The 11534-nt window shown below is 39.0% G+C and overlaps 1 protein-coding gene across 1 annotated transcript in view; it reads left to right on the forward strand.

Moving 5' to 3' along the window:
- DTWD2 (DTW domain containing 2) overlaps positions 1 to 11534 on the forward strand; it is a 363240-nt gene that overhangs the window by 218367 nt on the left and 133339 nt on the right. The window lies entirely within an intron of this gene.

An 11534-nucleotide genomic window follows, 5' to 3' on the forward strand; every position in this document is an offset into this window, starting at 1 on the left:
TCCTTCCCTTCAAGACTCAGGGGTCCAAGATTATCTTCTGTGTCTGTGTTAATTGGTTTCCCTTTTCTTTGTTGAAGAGGGTCTTTGCAGTCTTTCTGCCTAGTCCACCATCTTGCCGGAACTCTGCATTAATCTTAATATTCTTTTCTTCAGTGATTTTCCTGAATTCCTCCAGGGAACTGTGTTCTCCTTGTTTCTGTTTGGGGTTTCCTTAGGCTCTTGTAAAGCTCTATGAACATATCTTCTAAACTCCTTCTCAGTTAATTAATTCTTTTGCCTCCTCTTCCTCCATGTACAATGAGACCTTTGTTTGTGGTTTTGCTTCTAATGCCTTGTTCTGTTTTTTTTTTTTTGTTTGTTTGTTTGATTTGAGGTTGCCTGTTGTTTCCTAGACATTTTGAGGTTGTCTTTAACTGCCGGTTATGTGCTGATTCGTTTTATCTTGATTTTATGGTTTAATATTTTGAAAAGGGGAAGCTGGTGTATTTCATTTATTATTGATTCAGGTTTGCTGGGTTGCTCTGATGTTTTCTTTGTGATGGTGGAATCACTGTGACACTGGATATGTGTTTCTGTTTGTCATAAAGAGGGTTTAGAGTTTGAAGCGGGAGGTTTTATGGTAATTGGCTGAATATGGTTTCTTCTATTGAATGAGTGAAGTTATTGGCGGAGAAGGTGGGAGCAGAAGAAGGAAAGCTTGGTGTTGCTAGGGTCGGTTTCTAGGGCTTTGCACGGGCTGTTATCAATGACGTACTGTTATTTATAAGTCCGCAGCTCAATTTCAGGAATGATTCCTGTTGTTAGGGAGTCACCACTTTCCACCAGGCTCAGGCACACCCAAAGGCCCCGCTTCTGAAGCCCATCGGTGCCAAAAAGCCAATCCAAGGCAAATTCCTGGGACTGCACTCAGCCACTCAGCAGCAGATTCCTCTCTCTCCACCCTGCCTGCCTGCACCAGCGCAAGCCGCCCTGACCGCAAATGTCTCGGGAGTTTGTCTGTGATACTGCCCACCTACAGTGTCAAAGATGCGCACGATTTCAGCTGTGCTGGAGTGGGGAGAGTGCCTGCTAGTAATCTGTGGTCCCTATATCAGTGACAAAGACAAGCATAGACCTCTCAATGTCTCCCAAGCTGACCCAAGCCCATTCAGTGACCCACTGAGGGGGGAGCGAGCTTACCCTCCTGGAGCACCAGTGAGCTCTCCGCTTGGGTTTCAGTGGTGCTGCCGTCACCTGTTTGCACCTAGCCCACCCAAGTTACTGATAAAATCAGGTGCTGAAGGTAGATCCTTGGGGTGTTTGCTGGGATGGTGGTGTGGTTGCTGGTATGCTGATATAGGGTGTCTTCTTCCTTGGCTCATGGAGATCTCAGGTGGCTGCCCTCACCTGCCAGTCAGTGACTGCCCCAGGGAAGTTTCCAATGGCCTCTCTCAGCTGCCTGTCCATCTTCCGCCGGGTAGATCTTCCTTAAATAATCTCCCTGTGCCTTTCCTCTAATTCTCCTCTTCTGTGTTTGGTGCACTCTGATTCAGTGAACTGTTCAGATCACCAAAATCCCTAATTCAAACTACTGTACCTAATTTTTCAAGCACTAAGATGCTAGAGGGAAATAACATGGTGATTACTGATGAGACTCCATTTTGAATCCTCCCTTTCCTGTCTTTTTAATGATCGTTTGTTTTCTTCCTGTATGATGTTATGATGTCATCCCACAGCTTGTCTGGTCTTCGGTTGTTTGTGTTCAACACATATCTATTCTTCAAATGGTATCTAATTTCAGGTGGGATATACTCAAGGTTGTATTTGACACTGGTGGACTTTTAAAATTTTTTCAACTTCAACTTGAACTTGCATGTAGGCAATTGATCATCTCTTCCATGGTCAGCTCCCAGGCTTGTTTTGACTGGTGATGTTGAGTCTCTCCATTGCTTCTTTCTATAGATGTAGTTGATTTGATCCCTGTTTATTCCATCTGGTGACATCCACATGTATAGATACCATTTATGTTGTTGAAAAAGGTATTTGCAATGAATTGATAATGAAAAATTCTATCCTGTGATCTCTAATGTCATTTCTATCACCAAGGCCCTATTTTCCACCTACCAATGATTCTTCTTTGTTTCAAACTTTTGCATTCTGGTCACCACTAATAATCAATACATCTTTCTTGATTGCATGTGTGGTCAATTTCAGACTGCAGAAGTTCCTAAAAATCTTTAATTTTTCCATTTTTGGCTTTAGTGGTTGGTACATAAATTTGAATAACATTATTATTAACTGGTCTTGTAAGTGTATGGATATTATCCTATCACTGATAGGATTATACTTCAGGATAGATTTTGAAACTTTCTTTTTGATGATGCATGCAATGCCTTTCCTCAATTTGTCATTCCTGGCATAGTAGACTTTATGATTGTCCAATTCAATGTAGCCAATATCACCACTCTTCTGTCAGTTTGTTGTACTGTGGCAGCTTGTGTGTTGCTGTGAGGCTGGCTATGCCACTGGTATTTTGAATACCAGCTGAGTCACTTATGTTGAACAGGTTTTAGTGGAGCTTCCAGACAGAGACAGACTGGGAAGAAGGACTAGGCTCTCTGCTTCTGAAGAAATAATCCACTGAAAGAGTTATGAATACAGAGAAACACTGTCTAGTATATACTATAAATCTGTATGAATAGCAGTAAAAAATTGTCTGATATAGTGCCTGAAGATGAGCTCCTCAGGTTGGATGTCACTCAAAAATATGACTTGGGAAAAGATACCCCCTCAAAGTAGAATCAACCTTAATGACGTGGATGAAATAAAGCTTTTAGGACCTTCATTTGTTGATGGAACATGACTCAAATTGGGAAGAAACAGCTGCAACCATTCATTAATATTTGGAACATGGAATGTATGAAGTGTGAATGTAGGAAAATTGGAAGTTGTAAAAAATGAAATGTAATGCATAAAGATCGATATGCTAGGCATTATGTTCTGTAGAAAATTTTAAACACTGTATATGTAGTTAAATTTTTCAGTCTATTTCTTCATGGCCTTTTTCTTTTCTTTGTTGGTTAAAGTCTTCCTCATCCAAAGTTTATGGTTGTTTTTATTGTAAGGTACCGTAGAATTGGCTCTGACTCATAGTGATCCTGTGTACAATAGAATGAAACAATGGCTGGTCTTGTGCTGTCCTCACAGTCCTTGCTATGCTTGAACCCAACATTGCAGCCACTGTGTGAATCCATCTCATTGAAGTTCTTCCCTTTTTTCACTGATCTTCTGCTTTACCAAGTATGATTTCCTTCTGCAGGAACTAACTTCTACTAACATGACGAACATAGCTGAGATGAAGCATGACCATTCTTGTTTCTAAAGAGCATTCTGGGTTCAGTTCTTCCAGGACAGATTTGTTTGTTCTTCCAGCAGTTCATAATATTTTCAGTATTCTTTGCCAAAAGCACAATTTGAAAACATCAATTCTTTTTCAGTCCTCTTTTTTGTTGTCCAGCTTTCATTTGCATATAAAGCAATTATGTTGATTATCTAGTGCTGCTCTAACACAAAACACCACAGATGGATGGATTTAACAAACAGGGATTTACTGTTTTACAGTTTAGGAGGCTAGACGTCTGAGTTCAAAGTGACAGCTATAGGGCTAGGTGAGGGCTCCTCGACCTTGTGGTTCAGCTCTGCCTCTTGTTCCCAGCCCACTGGACTGGAGGTGTCTTTTAATTCAGGTAGCTGCTGGTTGCTGAGGCTGACAAACCCCAGATCGACAAATAAAATGGTACAGTTTCAATTACCAAGCAACATGGCAGGCCATTAGCTCAAGTCTAGAAATAGTCCCAAGATCAGCAGGCAACATGGCAGGCCTCTGACGACTTGGCCACATGTAGAATCCAAATGTGCTAAGAAGCTCAAGACCCGCCTCAAAACATCTCCTTATATACTGGAAGCAGGCCACACACCGAAAGCAGCTACTTAGCTCCTCACAGCAGATTCCACCATGGAGGTGATTACCAATCTCATCATGGGGAATACTACATCCAGCTGCCCAGCCACTCAAAACCTTGGCCCAGCCAAGTTGATGCATATGGCTTGGTTTAGGCACCCCTTTGTCTTCAGAGAAAGAGAAGTGCCTAAGGCATTTCACTGCTAACCAGAAGGTTGGCGGTTCAAACCCACCAGCCATTCCGTGGGTGGAAGACTGGGCAATCTACTTTAATAACGATTTAGTGCCTTGGAAACCTAATAGGGGTTTCTGTGAGTCAGAATGAACTCGATGGCAGTGAGTGAGTTTGGTTTTGTCTTCAGTGTGACATCTTTGCTCTTTAACACTTTAAAGAGGTCTTTTTTCAGCAGATTTACCCAGTTTAATATGTCGTCTGATTTCTTGACTGCTCTTTCCATGAGTGTTGATGTTTACAGTTTCATCCTAATTTTTAACAATATTATGTTTTTTAATACGTTTTCATATTAATCCACTTACAATGTCTGATAAATTTTGCAGTGTTTGGGGGCATCTGACTTGTCAAAACTTTTATGTCAGGAGGATAGGATTTTAAATAATTTGGTAACACTATTCATTAAATATTGCTTGGACAGTTGATGGACTATTTGGGAAAAAGATAAAATCAGATTCTTACTGTACACCATATTTCGGAATAACTTGTAAATGAATTAGAGTAGAATATTTATTTTTAAAAATGGTAACTAACTAAATGGATGAGGAAAATATTGGTTTAATTATTCTATTTTTATATTATTTGGTATATAGACTTGAAAATCATGTTCTTGCATGATAGTTTTTAAGTTTCAAAGGCTTTAGACATGTAAAGACCTCTTCATATTGCCCTATAAACCAAATCCAAACCTGTTGCTATTGAGTCAACTTGTGCCATCAGTCTAACTCATGGTAGCCTCATGTGTTATAGAACAGAACTGTCCCATAGAGTTTTCTTTATGGAAGCAGATAGTCATAACTTTGTTCCATGGCTCTGCTAGATGAGTCCTAGCCCTCAACCTTTCAATGAATAGCTGAGTTCAAATGATTTGCACTACCCAGGGACCTGAAATGCCTTATAAGATAACAGTGTAGAGGGAAGCTTGTGTAGCGGAGATCCGTGCTTCCTATCACCATTTCAAACAATGCACTTCAAAATATTGTTGTTGCTGGTAGGTGCTGTGGAATCAGTTTAGATCCATAGTGTGATAGAGTACAACTGCACCATAGGATTCTCTAGGCTGTAATTATTGGAGTAGATAGATAGCCAGGTCTTTCTTTCATGGAGCCACTAGGTAGGTTTGAATCATCAACTGTTCAGTTAGAAGCTGAGTGCTTAATTAACCATTGCACCACCAGGACTCCTTAGTTCCAAATTAATTTCTATCATAAATAGGGCTTATGCCTAAGGTATCATTTGTAGGACAGATGAAATGCCAGTATTTTCAGGAGAATTTAATAATATGAGAATATGTACAAATATAAAGAAAGCATATTTAAATTTAAGATGATTCTTGTCTAGTTAAACAGATGGCAGAAGTAAAAATGGGATCATAGTGTTTAAACGGTGATACAGTAGACAGCTACCATATGCATAGTTGCTTATCATCTGGGAATTCCCTTGTTGTGAGCTCTATATGCCAAACTTAGAGCTCAACACTCAAGTTTGGAAAAAAATATTCCATGAATATTTTCATTTTTGCATGTTCAGAACTTTTTGAACACAGAGTACTGGCACATTAACACAGGTTAAAGGATATTTGAATTGTAAATATTCCTTTGAAGTTAGAGATTTACCCAGAGCCATTTGCTCACATTCTAAGGGTGCTAGATAAAACCAAAAATACAAACAAAAAAACCAGTTGCTATCAAGTTGATTCTGAATCATGGTGAACCCATGTGTTGCAGTGTAGAACTGTGCTTCTTAGGGTTTTCATGTCTGTGACCTTTGGGAAACAGATTACCAGGCCTTTCTTCTAAGGAACCTTTAGGTAGGTTCAAACTACCAATCTTTTGGTTAGTTGCCACCCAGGCACTCAATCAATGTTTGTTGTTATGTGGTGTCGAGTCGGACCCGACTCATAGCAAGCCCTCCTTGGGTTTCTGAGGCAGTATCACTATGGAAGTAGATTGCCCCATTGTCCTTCTGAGGAGTGGCTGGTGGGTTTGAACCACCAGCCTTCTGGTTAGCAGTCAAGTGCCTTAGGCATAATGCTACCAGTGCTCCTCCATCAATGTTTACAGTGTTTATATCTTAAGGGTAGTAAAGCCTGGAGCCATTTGCTTATACTTCAATGGTTGTAATAATCTAGGTACCATCCCTTCCTCTCCGTAGAGAGTATTTTTTTACTTTCTCTCTGAGAGGAAGAGCAGATGTGCCAGTAGTTCCTTGATGAACTCCTAATTTACTGATTCCAGAGTTCCTCTCCTTTGTTTCAAACATCTTTTGCACATGCATGTGTCATCTGCCCTCATTGCATTACCCCGTGGAGATTTGGGGGAACTGACACAAGATATTCTGTGAGTAATTAAAAGTCTGTCTCTGATAGCAAGCATTGTGTTTCCTGTCAGGATAATTCAGTAAATAAATATGTGTATATATACCTACTTCATCGAGTAGATTTTAACTTAAAGCTACATCCATTGGGTTTCCAAGACTATAAATCTTTACGGAAGTAAATTGCCTCATATTCCTCCTGCAGAGCAGCTATTGGCTTTGAACCACTGGCCTTCTGGTTATCAGGCAAATGCCTTACCCAATATGCCACCAGAGCTGCATATATGTGTGTGTGTGTGTGTGTGTATACATATATATGTATATATGTATATGTATATATAGTTGTATATGTGCAATATCCAGTCTCTCTTGCAGCTAGAAAGCAGGCATATCTTTGGCTAGTGAGAGAAGAATAGGCCCTCTGTGAGGCTTCTATTTTTGATGTATTGGTAGAAAATGTGCCTGGCTTATGGTAATAGCAGTAGTATTAGCAAGAGTGGTTCCTAGTGGTTGCAAGGTCAAAGTAATATTATTTTTTAAAATGTAATTTAACTGAGAAAAGAATATCATGTCTTGAGTCAGGAGTATGTTGGTCTTCAAAGTGGTGTCTTTGCTCTTAAACACTTTAAAGAGGTCTTTTGCAGCAGATTTGCCCAATGCAGTATATTGTTTGACTTCTTGTCTGGTCCTTCCATGACCATTGATTGTGGATCAAAGTAATATGAAATCCTTGACAATTTCAACAACAATAAAAATATATAATTTGTTTTCTTGTGGTTGATAATATACACTATAAAATATAACACCAATTCCACAGTTTCTACAGATATAATTTACTCATATTGATTACATTCTTTCAGCTGTGTAACCATTCTCCGCCTCCTGTTGTTCCTCCATCATTAAGGGTTCCAGTTTCCCTACATCCTTGCCAACAATTATCTTTTTTTTTTTTTAAATCTTAGCCATTGTATTTGAAATGAAATAGTATCTCACCAGGGTTTTGATTTGCATCTTTTTGATGGCTAATGATGTTGAGCATCTTTTCATGTGTTTGGTGACCATTTGAATGTTCTCTTTGGTGACATGTCTATTCAGGTCCTTTGCATCTAAATGCGTTATTATTATTATTATTATTATTATTTTAAGTTTTCAAAGTTTTACATACATTTTGGTTATTAGATTCTTGTAGAATATATAGTTTCTGAAGATTTTATCTTAGTAGTTTGTATTTTCCCTTTTTTTGTAGTTTTTTTTTTTAGGTTTCATTTAGGTTTTTTGTTGTGATTTAGTTTAAAGTTTACAGAGCAAATTGATTTTCCATTCAACAGCTCATACACATTTTATTTCATGACATTGATGACAACCTCCATAATGTAACAGTTCTTTTCCTATTTCCTCCCTGTGGTTACCTTTTCCCTGTGTCCTTCTTTCATATACATGCCTGCCTTATGAGCTTTCTCCCTGTGCAAATGCTGCCCTTCTCATCTTCCATGGCTGATTGATTGTTCTAAGGAGTGCACCTCCTTATAACTTACTATTTTCTTCCCCAGTTTAAAAGAGTCAGCTTTATCTTGAAATCATCTTGACTTCCTCTCCGTTTAGAAGTTCTGTAAGTATACTATTCATTGCCTCTTTTTGCTTTGTAGTTGACCTTCTTTACAAATTGATGTCTGTAGCTTCCTTTTCTCAGCTTGTAGGTTTATTTTACTTTGGATACTTCTATATCTAGATGGGTTTCTGTGTGATGTTGTCATGTGTGTTAATCACAGGTTGTTGTCTGGTTCTCTGGCAGAAGGACTCCCTGTAGCATCTTTTGTATGGTTGGTTGGGTTTTTACCAATTCCCGTAATTTCTGTTTATCTAGAAATATCCTACTTTTACTGTCATATTTGAGATACAGTTTTACTGGGTATATAATTCTCAGTTTTCTTTCAGAGTTTTAACCATATTATCCTGTTTATTTCTCGCCTGCATAGTTTGTGCTGAGAATCAGAGCTTGGTCTTATTGGTTGCTTTTTGTAGGTAACTGTTTTTCTTGTGGTGTTTTCAGGATTCTTTTTTTGTCTATGGTTTTGGAGAGTTTGGTTATGATATGTCTTGGTGATTTTCCTTTGGGGTCTGTCCTTTTGGGGGTTTGTTGAATTTCTTCAATGCATGTATTCTCATCTTTCATTATATTAGGGAAGTTCTATTCCAACAAATCTTTAGTAGTTTTCTCTGGGGTTTAATTTGTCTCTTCCTGTTCTGGAATTCTGATTGCATGTGAGTTATTCCTTTTGATAGTGTCCCACATAAATCTTAGGCTTTCCTCTTTTTTAATTAATTTTTTTTTCTGATTATTCCGTCAAGAAAATAGTATTGAGAGTATTGAGAGATTTCTCTTCAATCTCACTAATTTTGTCTTCCATTGATTTATTCTACTCTATTTCTGAAACATCAGTATAAATCTTCTGAATTTGTTTGCTGTTTTTGTATGGTTTCTAATGTTTCATTTCGTTTCTTTTCTCAGTTTGTTCTTGTATTGTTTTTATGGATTGTTTCAGGGTCTTGTCTGTGTTTTCCTTAATTTTGTGAATGCTTTCCTTCATCTGTCTCTCAACACATTGACAGTACCTAAATATAATTCTTTTGAATTTCTTATCAGATGGTTCCAATGTTACTTTTTCCTTAGGGAGGTTTTCTGACTCTACTCTGGTTCCTTTGTCTTGTATGTACTACTGTTATCTTGCTTCATTGTGTGAACTGGGATTGCCTATTGTCTCTAATTTAATTGGTGTTAATTGGTGATCATATGTTGGTGTGATTTCACCCAGCTTTTTTTTTTTTTTTTTTTTTTAGTATCTGAGCAAATAGAACTGGTGTGCTGCTGTGTTCACTAGTTTGTCAGCACTTAAATCCTCACCACCTGTTGGTGGGTATGATAGAGGATGAGAATATGTGCACAGATCTCTGCTAGCTGTTCATGTGGAGCAGTTGAGAGAAGTTTGGGCTGGTATTAGGCGCTGTCTGTTGTTGATCAGTTGATACAGAAGCAGGTGGTGGGGATTCATGTGATGTGGGTGAAGTTGGGTCATGTAGTCATGGTTGCTTTCTCATCACCAGCCACCAGTATAGCTGCTCATGTAGCCCTAGTCATGTGGCACTGAATATCAGATTGCTGCTCATATTGGGAGGCCACTTACAGATATTCCAAGTAGCCTGTCGGTCAGGCCAGTAGCAGTCCATAGCTCTGTTTGTCTCCTTATTTGTTTTTTTCATTCAATTTCTTCCACTGGTTGGTGTTTAACCTACTTCTTTATACTTTCCTTTGAAGCTCAGGGTTCCAGGATTATCCTCTATATATGTTTCAATTGGTTTCTTATTTCTTTGTTTTAGAAAGTCTAGGTAGCTTGTCTACCTATTCTACCATCTTGCTGGAAGTTCTTGGTAAATATATGTATTTTTTCTAATTGTGATTTTGGTGAAGGTTTACAGAGCAAATTGATTTTCCATAGAGCAGTTCATATACATTCTGTTTCATGACATTGATTGCAGTCTCCATAATGTAACAGTTTTCCTCCCACTTCCTCCCTGTTGTTACCTTTTCCCTATTCCTTCTTTCTTGTGCATTACTGCCTTCTGAGCTATTTCTCTGTGAAAATACTGCCCTTCTGATTTCCCATGATTAATTGTTCTAAGGAGGTGTACCTACCTGGTGTAAATGTCCACCTTATATGCTTATTTATTGTTTGGCTGGAAATCACAGGAGTGAGTTCAATTCCAGACCTGAAGGGTGATTAGGGGCCATAGGCTTGGGGTTTCACCACTCTCTATCAGACCAATAAGCCTGTTTTTTTTTTTTAATAATTTTGAGTTTTGTTCCACATTTTTCTCCCAGTCTATCCAGGATCTCTTGGACTGATCTCTTTCTGAGTGGTTGGCAGTGGTAGCTCAGCACCATCTAGAGACTTCTGGACTTCATGGTCATATAGGCTGAGGTTTGCATGGTCCGGTAGTCCCTTGAAATAATTGTTTCCATGAATCTTTGGTTTTCTTCATTCTTCTTTGCTCCAGACAAGAGGAAACCAATTGTTGCATATAGATGGCAACTTGAAAGCTTTGGAGACAACAGTCATTACTCATCTTGGTAAAAAAAAAAAAAAAAAAAACATATATATATATACACACACACACATACATACAGTAATTTTTATTGTGATTTGGGTGAAAGTTTACAGAGCAAATTCATTTTCCATACAGCAGTTCACATACACTTTGTCTCATGACATTGACTACAATTTCCCACAATGCAACAGCTCCCCCCCCCTTTCCTCCCGACAGTCACTTCCTTCCCTGGTCCTTCCCTCCCATTCACTCCTGCCCCCCGGGCTGTCTCCCTGTGCATACACAGCCCTTCTTTTTTCACATGATTGACCTCTCCAAGGAGTGTATCCACCTAATGTAAATATTCAACTCATATGCCTGTCTTTTGTTTGGCTGGAAGCCACAGGAGTGTGTTCAATTCCAGACCTGAAGGATAGCTAGGAGTCATAGTTTCAGTGGTTCCACCAGGTTCTATCAGACCAGCAAACCTGGTCCTTTCTTTTTTTTTTCCATGATTTTGATTTTTGTTACACATTGTTCTCCCATTCTATTCAGGAACTCCTACATAGATCCCCTTCTGAGTGGGTGACAGTGGCAGCTGGGCACCATCTATTTCTTCTGGTCTCTTAGTCATATAGGCTGAGGATCACATGGTATATAAGTCTTTTGGCCTAATTGCTTCCATGCATCTTTGGTTTTCTTCATTCTTCTTTGCTCTGGACAAGGAGAAAACCATCGTTGCATCTAGATGGCTGCTTGCAAGCTTTTAAGATCCCAGTCATTACTGGCCAAAGTACAATGTGGAACAGTGTTTTTGTGTAGTATATTATACCAATTCAGCTTGATGTCCCCTGCAACCATGGTCCCAAGCCCACAGGTCCAACTGCTCGCTCCCTCTGGGCAGCTGGCTGTGGCCAAAAAGTGACTACACCAAGAAGTGACTACAACTTTTTCCCTGTCAGC

This window comes from Orycteropus afer, unplaced genomic scaffold, assembly GCF_000298275.1.
Source record: "Orycteropus afer afer isolate SDZICR_OR568_19922 unplaced genomic scaffold, OryAfe1.0 scaffold00240, whole genome shotgun sequence".
Taxonomy (NCBI): domain Eukaryota; kingdom Metazoa; phylum Chordata; class Mammalia; order Tubulidentata; family Orycteropodidae; genus Orycteropus; species Orycteropus afer.